Raw genomic sequence first — 12,493 nt, forward strand, 5'->3', positions numbered from 1 at the left:
AATACACTGTTTCATAAGAACCTTCAACCTACATCTATGCATTATCTTAAAAATCAGCTGGGTCTAGTCTCAGCTCCACTAGTTACACTGTTACACTAGTTACGCTGGCATTTATATATACATCAAACATCTCCTGTATGCAAACTTGGAAAATTTAAAATTCTTCTTAATGGCCTAGCAAGTGCCTACCCTCTGAAAACAATAACTTCCAGATGGAAGTTGCACTCCTTACACCAAATCAAGTCCCTTCAATAAGGTTCTCTAAGAGCAGATAAACACACTACCTACGCAACTGTGAATTGTCTTAAATAGATTTGTATTCAAATGTCAAAAAACATACTTGTATTAAAAAAATATGAATGCATAAGATCTATATCAAGGCAGTATAAAATACTGTAAAGAACTACCTGGATCCCACGGACAGCAAGAGACAAAGCAATAGTCTGGCAACAGTAGTCCACAAAACTAAAAAAACACAGCCTCTGCCATAAACCAGAACATGTTATACACAGCACTCTCAATTAAGCACCTGTTCACAGAACGGAACTGCTTAAAAGTTCATCATTTAATACGTTTCAAAAATAGCTTAGTTTATATTTACTAAGACTGAGATTTCATAAACTCTCACAGAAATCAAGCACCCTGCTCTCATTAAAATCCAGTAAGAGCTACATACCTGATTCCTCTATGCCCTTACAGAAGTCTCATTAAATTAAAAGAAAAAAAAAAAATACAAAGAGACAACAGGTGCAACAGTGGCCAAGCTCCACCCAGACCAACATGAGTATTAGTCTGGGTAAATTCTGATGCTTATAACAAAATAAACAAAATTAAGTCAATTCCCTGCCAAAGCCAGTGCTGACCCATTTGTTTGGACTGCTTTTTAATGTCTAGTGCCTGCTAGAACTATAAAGCTAGGCATAATGAGAGAGGAGGGTAGTAAGTGCTTCCAACAGATATAAAGATTTTAACAAAATAATAAAAAAAAAAAACCAAACAAACAAATTTCCATCTCATTTTCCCAAATGATAAGGCTGTTGTCCCTGATTCTCAAATGCATTACATACTGTCTAATCATTTCTCAAGTGTCCAATCTTGAAACATCATCAGAATCCTCACGGGAGTAGGGTTATTCACACAACTTCAAAGCAAGACTTACCTCTTTCTGAACTGTAATCCTTTAATTATCATTTCTTAGGTTTATTTACACCAACATCATGTCTCTTTTGTGAACAGCCCCAAATGGAACTAGTGGAGGTTTAATTAGCTAAAGTGAATCACGCAGTCCTCCCTGTACTCTCCAAGAATTTCTCCACCTCTGCTGGACACACCAGAGCTGAGACAGAGAAGAGATCTATCATTGACAAAGTAACTCTAGCCAGGTGCAAATACAAGAGCGACAAAACCGAGATCTAAAGCTGCAAAGAAAGACTAAGGATCTCTGCTCAACTATTTCTAAATCATATGGTTGAGAATAATTAATATCTACAAAGAATTTGAGGGAATATTCTCTAAGCATAAATGCTTCTGCACTCTGACTTCGCATGCACCTAGAAGGCAGTGTAGACCTAATTAATTCATTGCACAACAGAGTATCCACCAGCTCCATGTTTCAGTAACCACAGTATCCCAGCACATCAAAGGTATTTTGGTACAAACCTGCTACAAACACAAAGGTAACAGAGGCCTGGATTTCCTTTGCATGAAGAAAGCACATTTTATTAGCAGGTCCGAAACTGAAAACTCCCAACAAACCACCTGCATTGCTTTGCAATTCCAGATCAGCTGGACACACAAAAAGGTCCAAAGACTATTGACTGCTTTGACACAGGGTGCACAACTAGTCAAAGAACAGATGGAGCAGGAAGTATTTGTAAGTCTTGTAACTGTTTCTATTTCAATGTAACTTTTGTCTTTCCACAACTGAGTGAACATAAACTGAACTGCAGCCAGGGTGACTTGCCCAGATCCCTCAATTTGGATAGGTACTGGAATATAAGGAAACTGCACCACTTAAATCTCATGAAAAGGAAGCATGAACCCATGCAACTGCCACATACACACTGTAAAGCAGACTGTAACTTTGCCTTCACATAAAAACATCTGCTTCTCCCCACATTATGACACATCTCTAACAGAAGTCATAATTTATGGGTGGCTTTCAAAAACTATACTACAACATGGTGATACCCTACAGACTATACTACCACAGAAAACATTAAATGATAGAGAGTTGTAGCATTTGCTTGATCTGCTAACTATCATAAAATATGCCCACAGTTCAAGAACTGATTAATAATGATAGCAGCTCATTGAAATTAAAACAAATAGCAAATACTTAGAAGCAATAACTGTTTAGTATTGTACAACCCCAGGGGACACTCTGCATTAACATTTATCAGGATTTAATTATCGTCATTACATCAAACAATGATTCAATCAATAAACAGGTTTATTTGAAACAACAACAAAAAAAAAGCAGTTAGGAGAAGATTCAATCTCCAACTAACATAAACCAGAATCATTCAGTTCACATAAGAGAAGCCAAACACACTATGACCCAAGAGATTTAACCTTTGCATATTCACGTATGTAACTTCACTCTAACTTCAAAACCTTCTGTCAGGGAATTTGCAGTTTAAACAACAAACCACAGAACCAGAAATGCTGCAACTTAATTGCTTATCCAGACACTTAGGCCAAAGACAAAAACCCCTGGACACTGCTTTAGATGCTTGTCTAGCTGCCTACCAAAGACTGTCAGCATGTGCCACAGCAGGGATAGCAGAATGAGCTGTGTGCTAGCATAAGGCTCCTTTCCACAGGCAGAGACAGTTTACCTTAGGATGACAGAAATTCTTATTCCTACTGCATAGTTGTTTGAAGTTCTCAACTACTCTAACTTACACACTACTCGCTTACAAAAAACTAAAATCAGCAGCAGAACTGACTGTATAGCAGCTGGGCATTGAATGTACTATAGGCAGCCAAAAAGGCATTAGCACAAGTCAGGGTTTGCACAGTAACTGCTGAGATATGCCACCAGACTTCTTGAAGAAGAGCCTGCAAGACAGACACATGATTCATTCTGATTGCTTTGCTGCAGAAAGGAACAGCCTTCAAGGAGAGGGGAGAGCAGATAGCCACAGTCCTAAGTTTTAACTGCCTTTTAACCTCGTAGCCACAGTCAGGGTAGACAATGACCAAGATCAAGTCCATGTTTGCTACATAGGTAGATTCCACTGTACATTTCAGGCACAGGAAACTGACTCCTGACAGCACTGCCTGATAACAGATTAAGTTTCCATATCATGGCCTTTACTACAGATATTGATCACAGTTATTGAACACTATCTTCACAGTGTATTATGAAAAACAAAAGCCATAATAAGAGAGAGGAGAGCGGAAGGAAAAGGACAGAAAGGAATTTGCCGTATTACTGACAGGCCTTTGTCTTTACTTAAAAAGAGAAGAAAAAGAGGAAGAAGGGAAAAGACTCTTCTAAATACCAGTTAGTTGCAGTAAAACATCAGTGAAGATATGAAAAAGGTATCATTTCTATAGCAAACATTTTTAACATTTTCCCTGAAGGCCACGGTTTTAAGTGATCCACCTGGGTGCTCAAGCTCAGCACTGATCTATTCTCTGCCAAGCAGAGACAAACAGGAAAATTCTTAACACTAAGGAGAGATTACTTTACATGTCTCAGAAACAAGTTCAGCTTTATTTGCAAACTTTCAAATCTATGTTCAAGTAAGCCTTACTTCTCCCCTTATTCATACTTCCTTATTTTATCTTACAAATGAGGCATAAACTTTTCTCTTCTGCCATTTTCAAGACAAGTGATCTTTATGTCATAACGTTGTGTTTACTGCTCCACTAGAAGATCAAACAAATAAAAAACTAAGTGGATAAAGTTCAAAAGAGATGGATATCCAGGAAGCATTCTTTATACACAGACAACTTCAACTGCGTCAGAAAACACAAGAAAATATATCAGGCATTTTAATGAGTAATTAGAAAAAAAGTATCCTGTCATATGAAGAATGGAAAGTCTCCCTGTGAAAAGGATCACAAGTTCACAGCAATACTACCAATCACAATCATAAAAACTGAAGATAAAAGTGCAGAGATTTTTTGAAGTGGCTACTGTGCACATTCTGACCTTAACTTCAAAAGTGCAACAAAAGCTGAAAAGATATATCTGCAGACATTAATTTCACATAGACCTCTGTAAAGAATACATTGAATATAAGAATGCTAGCTGGAGCACTTTTTCTCCTGTCAACTTTCAAGCATCAGGTGTTGGTGAATGTATTTTTCAAACCTGACAAGAAATGCTCACAGACAACTTCAGAAATGAACAAAGGAAAATATCTAAGATAGCTTTGAACACACTCTTCTGGCACACCTTCTATGAAACACCAGTCCTAAAGCTGAGACATAACTCATGAGAGCAATATACTGTATTTAAGGAAGCTTTACTCTCTTCTCTGTCAGGTCCACATATGTTCTATGATACATTTAACTTTAGCTTTGTTTTTAAAAGCTCTTTACCCATACAATCATTTTACTTCCTACTACACTGATAAATATACCCGCATAAAAATCCACGTCCATTCCAATCTTTCTGCTAAACCACTTTTTTTCCTTAGAGTAACAATGGGAGAAAAGAAACAAAGTCAAAGACAATAATAGGGCAATTAGGTTCCCGAAGAGAAAGTGTGCCTTTATTTGCACAACAATAGTAGCTTACACAGAAGAGACTGCCCCATTCCGTACCTGTAACTGGTATACTACTAAAGGAATCAAATTCTGGTACAATGTTTATTACTCGGGTCTTGGGGGCGGTGGTTAAAAATAAGTAACACTAAAGACATCTAAAGCAAAAGAAAGAAGGAAAGTGGAACAACGCCGTGTTTTTCACAGAAAGAATGCAGAATACTCAAACTGGTAAACGTCAAAAAAAAAAAAAAAAGAAAAAGAAACTTTATAGCTCCGGTTCTGCAGTCGGATACTTACTTAAAATATGCATCAAAAGACATCTTAAAAATAATAGCGTTAAGCTAAAGTCCGGAAAGTTTGAAAGCAAAGACAAGCAGCACACAGCAAGGAGAACCAAGTTCGGTGCAATCTACACAGTCATGCTAACATTTAACCACTCTTTTCATTTAACCGTCATGCACACTTAGGTGAAAAAACACCCAACCGGTTCCCCGCAACTTCAGCTCGAGTTCAGAAGCGCTGTAACTTTCCCAGCCGCGCGCAGTCCGCTGTTGCACCACGGCAAATGCCAGGGGAGCACAGGAAGCTCCGTGGCTCCCCGCGGCACGGAGAGGGCTGCGGGGCGGCGGCACGCGCTCCCCCGGCGGCAGCGGCTCCGCCTCGGCAGGGCCGCGCAGGCCTCGGCCCGCCTCCCCCCGCTCGGCCAGCAGGGCCCGATTCCCACCCCCACGCACACACCCTTTCTGCGAAGTTTTCGCTTTAAAGCGTCCCTGCCTGGAGATCCCGCCCCGCCGCCTCCACACCCCTCCGCGAAGCGAAATGTTCGCGGCCGCGTACCTGGGGGAAGTGGGGGCGCCTCAGGCCCCACCACCCCGAGTGCGCGTATCCGTGCGCGGCCGCCGCGACTTCCTGGTCCGCGCGAAGAGACGGCAGAGGCCACCCCCCCTCCGCCTCCCGCCCCGCCCGGCACGGGAGGAGAATCGTCAATCACAGAAGAGTTCGGGTTGGAAGGGACTTTAAAGATCATCTAGTTCCAACCCCTCTGCCATGGGCAGGGACACGTCCCACTGGATCAGGCTGCCCAAGGCCCATCCAGCCTGGCCTTGAACACTTCCAGGGGTGGGGGTGAAGCCACAACTTCCCTGGGGAACCTGTGCCAGTGCCCCACCACTCTCATGGCGAAGAAATTCTTCCTTATGTCTAGTCTAAAGCACCCCCTCTCCAGTTTATACCGATTGCCTCTTGTCCTATCACTACAAGCCGCTGTAAACAATCCCTCTCAGCTTTCTTGTAGCCCTTTCAGGTACTGGAAGTTCACTATGAGGTCTCCTCGGAGCCTTCTCTTCTCCAGGCTGAACAATCCCAACTCTCTGTCTGTCCTTGTACGGGAAGTGCTCCAGTCCTCTGATTATCTTTGCAGCCCTCCTCTGGACCTGTTCCAACAGCTCCCTATGCTCCTTACATTGGCGATTCCATATGCCAACCACCGCCGTCCCCACGGAGCCCCGTTCTACCTGAGCGCCCGCGCGTGTTCTTGGCTTGGTCGCACCCGGCCCCGGCAAAAAAAAAAAGGAGGGGAAAAAGAAAAAAAAAAAAAATTTCCGCGCACACCGGAAATAAAATCCTTTTTGCTTGGAAGGCGATTACAAAATTGCCAGCGCATGTTTTGTGCTGCTCCGCTCCGCCGACTGCTGCAAGCCGCCGGGGGGGGGGGGGGGGGGGAAGGCTGGATTTCTGCAGGGAAAGCGGGGGGGGGGGGGGGGGGGGAAGACGAGCTATTTTGGGAAGTAAATCGCGACGCCTTTACAGAAAGACGGAGCGACGGCCCGCACAGTTAAAAGCGCAGGCGAGCGAGCAACAGGAGCCGCAGCCTGTCGGCCCAAGCCCCAGCCCCCACCGCCTCCCCGAGCCTGTGACAGGCGGGCGGCGAGATTATCCGGATCGCGGCCTCCGCCGGGTGACGCCGCCGCTCACCCACGCACCATCTTCCCCCTTCCCCGTGCCTCTTGGGTGTCGCCACGGCGGAGAAACGACCCACCCCGCTCCGCACACCGCCAACTTCGCCTACGCCGGGCGAGACCGACCTCGGCCCGCAGAGCTGCCCCGGGGCGGAGAGGGGAAATCTCTCCCCAGGTCGATTTCTCTCCCGGTGGCGCGAACCGTAGCTTCTGACCAAAGGGTGCCAGCGGTTGTCGCCGCGGGTAACGGGAGCCAAACCGCCCCGTCCCTCCCGAGGGAGCCGCTGACTCAGCCACCAGCCGAGCCCCCCCACCCCCGAGAATCGCATCGTGATTATTCTAGAAACGCCGGATCAAAACTTTCTTCTCTCCACCCACGAGAGGGGATAAAAATACCGCGGAGGGCCGGGCGGCAGGGAAGGTGGGGAGGGGGAGCAGGTGGCGCCCGGGGAGAATGAGGGAGGGAGGGAGGGAAGGTGGGCACGGTGCGTGCCGGCGCGATCGCTAACAATAAAGGACGGGGACGGGGCAGAGCGAGTTGGAAGTTGTATTCACCTTCCGCGCGGGAGGAGCGCCGAGCTGGATGTCGCTCCTCTCCCCCTCAGCGAGTCCCCCCCGGGTCCGGAACCGGAGCGACGGACTAGATTACGAACACGACTTCATTGATGACAGCCATTCCCTCCTCTTCCTAAACTCCTGCCCCTCCCTCCGGCCCCCCCCTGCTCCCGCCACCGCCTCTCCTAACCGACACCACCGCTCAGGAAGCGGCGCTCCCACTGGCCCGCTGGCGAGGGCGCGCCCGCCTCTCGTGCGCGGAAGCGGCGGTTCCATTGGGCTCGGCCGGCGTCGCTCAGCCGGGAGGCTGTGGGGGGGGGAGTGGGGCGGGCAGGCTGCGCCGAGAGTGCGCGTAGCGGGAGCTGTGAACGCGCGTAGCGGACGGGCGGGCAGCGCTGTGAATGCGCGTAGCCAGCGGACAGGGAGCGCCGTGAGTGCGCGCAGTGGGCGGACGGGCAGCGCCGTGGATGCACGTAGCGGGGCGGGCAGGCAGCGCCGAGGGTGCGCGTGGCCCGCCTCCTGTGCTCGGCGCGGAGCGGCGGGGCTGCCCCTCGTTCGACGTTTTTTCGCGCCCCTTCTCCGGCTCGCACGTGCTGAGGGGAGGAAGAGGGGTGGGAGCGGTCCCCGCGTGGGCGGGAAGGATGGCATGGAAAGGGCGTGGTTATTCCTCCCGAAAGCCGTACCCCGTGGAAGGGGTTGAGTGAGAGGAGGCTGCCCAGAAGGTTCGAGGCGCGGAGGGCGGTCCTTCGCCACGTGCCCCTGGCGGAGCTGCATCCCTCGTGTCTGAGGGGCGAACAGAGCGGGTGTGCTCGTTCAGTGTGGCTGACCTCCTTTCGGCTCTTTCAGAGGTGGTTTGGAAGGACGCTTTTCGGCTGCCGGTGCTGGTGCCCTGCGGTTTTTTCGTGCTGTAGGTGGTTTGCCTGGTCTGCAGCGAAGCGCTGCCGAGCCCTTGCCTTGGCTGCAGAACCTCCGTCCTCCTTTGTGTTACAAAGCGATGGACCCATCGGTCTGAGGCATTTTTTGAACACCAGTTGTGAAGTCAAAAAAAAAAACCCAAACCAAACCCTAAGCTATTATAGGTGGCGTTGTACGTAATTAACTTTATCACATGAGAGGTATTTGGCATTCTGAAGCTCTTCCCGTGAAATGATAACAAGGAACTTCACTTCCCAAATCAGTAGCTACTACAGATGCTCGGGTGACAAGGTGACAATATTTAGCATGGATTTCCTCTGCTGTGGCTCTGTGGAGTAGTTAAGGACCCGGAGCAATGCTGGGAGCGTAGTGGTCATTAAGTGACAGCTATTGTTTACCTGGTGTTTAGCTTGAGGCTTTTTGTGTTGGTTGAATAGGAGCAGTAGTCGTCAAGTGTCAGCGCTGTCTATGCGGTGCTAATTACCACTGTTTCTGTTGTTTTCCAGAGTGTCATTACTTAATCGTCTTATTTGTTATGTGACTACCAAAAGGTAGTCTGACTGCTGGAAGGTAAGTTTTAAAAGAATTAATGCTAACTGGACAGCACTAAGTATCCAGAAAAAATCAATAAATTCGAAAGGCTATATTTTCAGCTTAGCGTTGTGTGAAAAATATTTAGTTTGGAACAAAATCAAATAAATTGAAACAGTCAAATCTTTGTATACAGAATAGCCAATGTCGTTATGTAAAACTTTTGATCCACGAGAAATGCATAATTTTGGTTTTAACTTTGTATTAAAATACCAGTTGCAATCTGGTGTCTTAGAGGTAGAAGAAGAGAAAATAAGTCTAAATAACAGAGAGGAAGCATCCTTGCAAGACAGCTCAACTGATCATTGGACTCAGCAGCACTCAAACCCTTCTAAATCAGGTCAAGCTATTCCTTTTGGTGGAAGACGTGCAGAGAAGAAAAAAAGGAACATAAAATTAATCTTGCAGGCAAAAGAAATAATGTCCACTTGGCTTTGAGATAAATGCTGGTCTGTTAGGTATTACGCTTATTTTGGGAAGGCTGCAGCAGCCAGTTTCATTTTAAAGCAGTTAAAGCACAGCTGAATAGACCTGTTGATGATTTAAATCTGAAGGCTTTTTCTCTTTATATTTTGATGGATTATCATTTAATCTCATTGTAACTTATATTGAGGGGTTGAAAATTATGTTTTTTGTCAAGGTGGGCACGTTCAAGTGACGTGGAGATCTTTTCTGAAATCAGTAGGATCAATAAGCATTCACTCCATGATACTTGAGTGATTGAAACTTCGTGCATTGTATGTAAACATGGTGCTAAAGAATAAATTATTTTTCCCCAATTGATTTGTCTGGCTGCACAAAAGGAAAGAAGAAGAGTGTTCTTAACTGCATTAATGCTTTGGATGTTGCCAACAGTAAAATTGCACATAAATTTTTCAAACTAGATAAAATACCACAATGAAATAAGGTACCATTTTGACTAGCTAAATGTGGTGATGTGAAACTAAAAGTTGGTTATGTGAGTAGTGATATGAACATAATTAAAATTGTTGATAAAAAGATGTTTCAGTTGAACTCTTGCAGGGATACTCTTACGCCAAAAGAAGGCTATTACTATCATGGAGTTGAAGGTGTTTACAATAACTTCACCTTTACCACTTTGAAAACTCTGCTATAACAGGGTATTATGGTATTTCTCTTGTTTGCTACAAACTCCCTGTGAGAAATTGCAGCCACTGCAGCAGAAATGGCAGAAAAGTACTTTCTTAGTGCCTCAGCCAACTCCTGGCAAAGTCCAGGTTCTTAGATTAGGTGGCCGGTGTCAGTGAGTTTAAGCTAGAACACTCCATGAAGCATGGCTTCATGCTCAGGTTTCTATCTAAGTAACAAAAACCAAAGGAATTTTTTATGTATCCAGGGAAGTCATAATTGAACAAATGTAAGATTTGCATTACAGAGACATGGAACGCTTTTGCTTATGTCTGCTGCTTTGGTGGATAGCGTTTGCCCCAAAAAGCAAAGAGGAAAAGCATACTCGCACTTCAAAGGTAAGCAGGGGATAAAGGCAGGATACTTCAGTTTTACGGTGAGGTGAGTTCTCCGTAAGGGATGGGGAAATAAGACTTGCCTCTGTGAGTTTGATGCATCAAGGTGGAAATGTCTTCTGTCTTGAACCAAGATAGTTCATATGTCTTGGGTACTCCATACAAGTGTCTTCTCATGCCCTGTTCATTGTATATCATTTTATGTTGGGAACTCATGTGACTCCTAGAAGGAAGGATACTTATCCATTTATTGATCTGTGGTATGTAAAATTGAGTAGGACTACTCCAATAAGTGGTGCATCTCAGCCTGATATGATTAGCAACAAAGTAATTGTTAGAGCTTGTTAGAGTTTTTCCTTCTCTCATGGAACATGTAATTGCTTTCTCATTCAAAGGTAATTGGAACACCTAATAGCTTTCTTGTTCACAGCCTTCTTCAATGTGCTTGGTACTCATGCTCTTTTCTCCTCAGCCTGTTTTTCTGGAGACATAGTTGTCTTCATAAGTTTAAAAGATGGAGCTTCTTTCAAAGTAGCTTCATTCGCTCTAAACTTTCAAGCTGTGTTTGTGAGTGTGGTGTCAAAAAGAAAATATTCAACTGAGATTTTCTCAAGGCTAAGTAGAGAGGAATAATTATCTCATCTGTCTAAAGAGCTTTTCTGAATGCATTCCAAAATTAAGTCTGGGTGTGAGTAAGATGGGTTGGCTTGCAGTGATAATGTGTTAGTGTTCCTATTTATTTTGTAGTCCACAGAATTCCAGAGCTTGGTTTGATGTCATATTTTAAGGGAGAAGAGAAGTACACAGTGCTGTTGATCTTTTTCTCCTCCAGGCTGCCATTTTGCTTCCTAACCAGGTAATCCATGTTTTGTGTTTTTTGCAAGAAGTATCACTTTACACTTGGTTTTACTGAGTTTTACTTTAATGGTTTCTGAGTTTCTCTGCAATTTCCTAACATCATCTTCAGTTCTAATTCTCTCTTCTAAGGTGCTCTCCAAATCCCACTGGCTTTGCATCAGCTGCAGGTTTTATAAACAAATTCATCACTGATGCAATTAGGAAGAGTATTGAATAGAACCATGACCATGATGGTTTTCTCTGGGAATTTTGAGATCATCTCCCTTATTAAGCATTCATTCCTGGCTGCTTACCTGTTCTGGTGCAAGCATCCCGATATCTTTTTGTATGTTTTTGGTAAGAAAATACCAAAATACTAGAAAATCTGTTTTCTAGTTTTGGCAGTTTCTGATCTGTTAAACTGCCTAATGGAAGTGGTTAAACAACTGGGGCAAACTCAGAATTGTAAATCAGTGCCAGCAGTTCTTGGAGTTCCTTTTGCTGTTCTTGTGGTCAATAGTGCTTTTACTGCAAATGTGAATTTACCCATCTTTAAACAGTGTCCGAGCTTCTTTGACTACAAGAAACAGAAGTAAGATCTATGGTGATGTGCTTTTTTTAGTGTTCCTGGTACTAGAATTGTGCTGGTTGCAGGGCAGTGGGGGAATACATAAAGAAACTACCACTGTAGAATTTTGGTCCTATAAGCAGCAAAGGTTGTAAATGCACTAGGTTGTGAAACATAAATTCTTTATTATATGATTACTAATACTATGGTGATTCAATTTAGTCAAAGTAAAAAATAAATATAGAGGACCATGTTGTTTTCTTATTGTAACACTCAACTCAAGCCCGGCTACTATTCAAAGAATGGTATGTATTACAGAACCAGTTCTAGTGTGCAGTATGAAGTTCTGTTAGAAAGAAAACCTATTTAGGCAATAAATATTGGGGCCTTTGAAAAGTGTGACTTGCACTTGAATTCTGGATAACTCAGTTATGTGCCAGGGAAATCTTGACTGTTCTATACATCAAGCAAAGACAATCACAAAAACCTGAATCTCAAGATTAGTGGCATTTGCCACTGCATTTTTCTCCTGCATGCCCTTTTCTTTCCTCTAAGCCAGTTTTTGAGGGTTGTGTTCTTTCTTTGCTCACAAGCATTTAACTATTCACTTAGTGTCTTACTCCTTTTTGTACTTACCTACTTATTTTCATTGGCATTATGCTTTCTTCCAGCACATTTGTTCCTTTATGAATGCTGTATAATGCAGAGTGACTACAAGGTGGAATTATACTGCCTAAGAAATAGTCATTTAAATAAGCTGTTGCTCACTATTTATGTGAAATTTGAGAACCAGTTGTGAGTAGACTCCAATTCTTGAAATACAGATTTGCTGTTGCCCAGACAGAAGCATGTTTAAGACA

The 12,493-nt window shown here is 44.2% G+C and overlaps 1 protein-coding gene and 1 long non-coding RNA gene across 9 annotated transcripts in view; one reads left to right on the top strand and one right to left on the bottom strand.

Annotated features, from left to right (window-relative positions):
• The window catches only part of SMARCA2 (SWI/SNF related, matrix associated, actin dependent regulator of chromatin, subfamily a, member 2), a 113,123-nt gene extending 105,733 nt beyond the window's left edge, over positions 1-7,390 (bottom strand). For 2 of the 7 annotated variants that reach the window (XM_054054375.1, XM_054054370.1), the window contains exon 1: positions 7,239-7,390. The gene's annotated coding sequence lies outside the window, so the exon portion shown is untranslated. Of the gene's footprint in view, positions 1-5,562; positions 5,663-6,239; positions 6,353-7,238 lie in introns of those variants that run through there. The other 5 variants (XM_054054376.1, XM_054054372.1, XM_054054371.1 and 2 more) reach the window with 4 other exon arrangements.
• A 199-nt stretch (positions 7,391-7,589) lies between these two features.
• LOC128850491 (uncharacterized) lies at positions 7,590-11,080 on the top strand. Of its 2 annotated transcripts, XR_008447905.1 has the most exons (4): positions 7,590-7,668; positions 8,660-8,723; positions 10,141-10,231; positions 10,976-11,080. It is a non-coding gene; the product is annotated as an uncharacterized LOC128850491 (long non-coding RNA). The 2 variants fall into 2 exon arrangements; XR_008447904.1 differs by having other exon boundaries at positions 10,141-11,074.
• Positions 11,081-12,493: the final 1,413 nt, after the last annotated feature.

Source organism: Cuculus canorus, chromosome Z (genome assembly GCF_017976375.1).
Source record: "Cuculus canorus isolate bCucCan1 chromosome Z, bCucCan1.pri, whole genome shotgun sequence".
In the NCBI taxonomy this organism is placed as follows: Eukaryota; Metazoa; Chordata; class Aves; order Cuculiformes; family Cuculidae; genus Cuculus; species Cuculus canorus.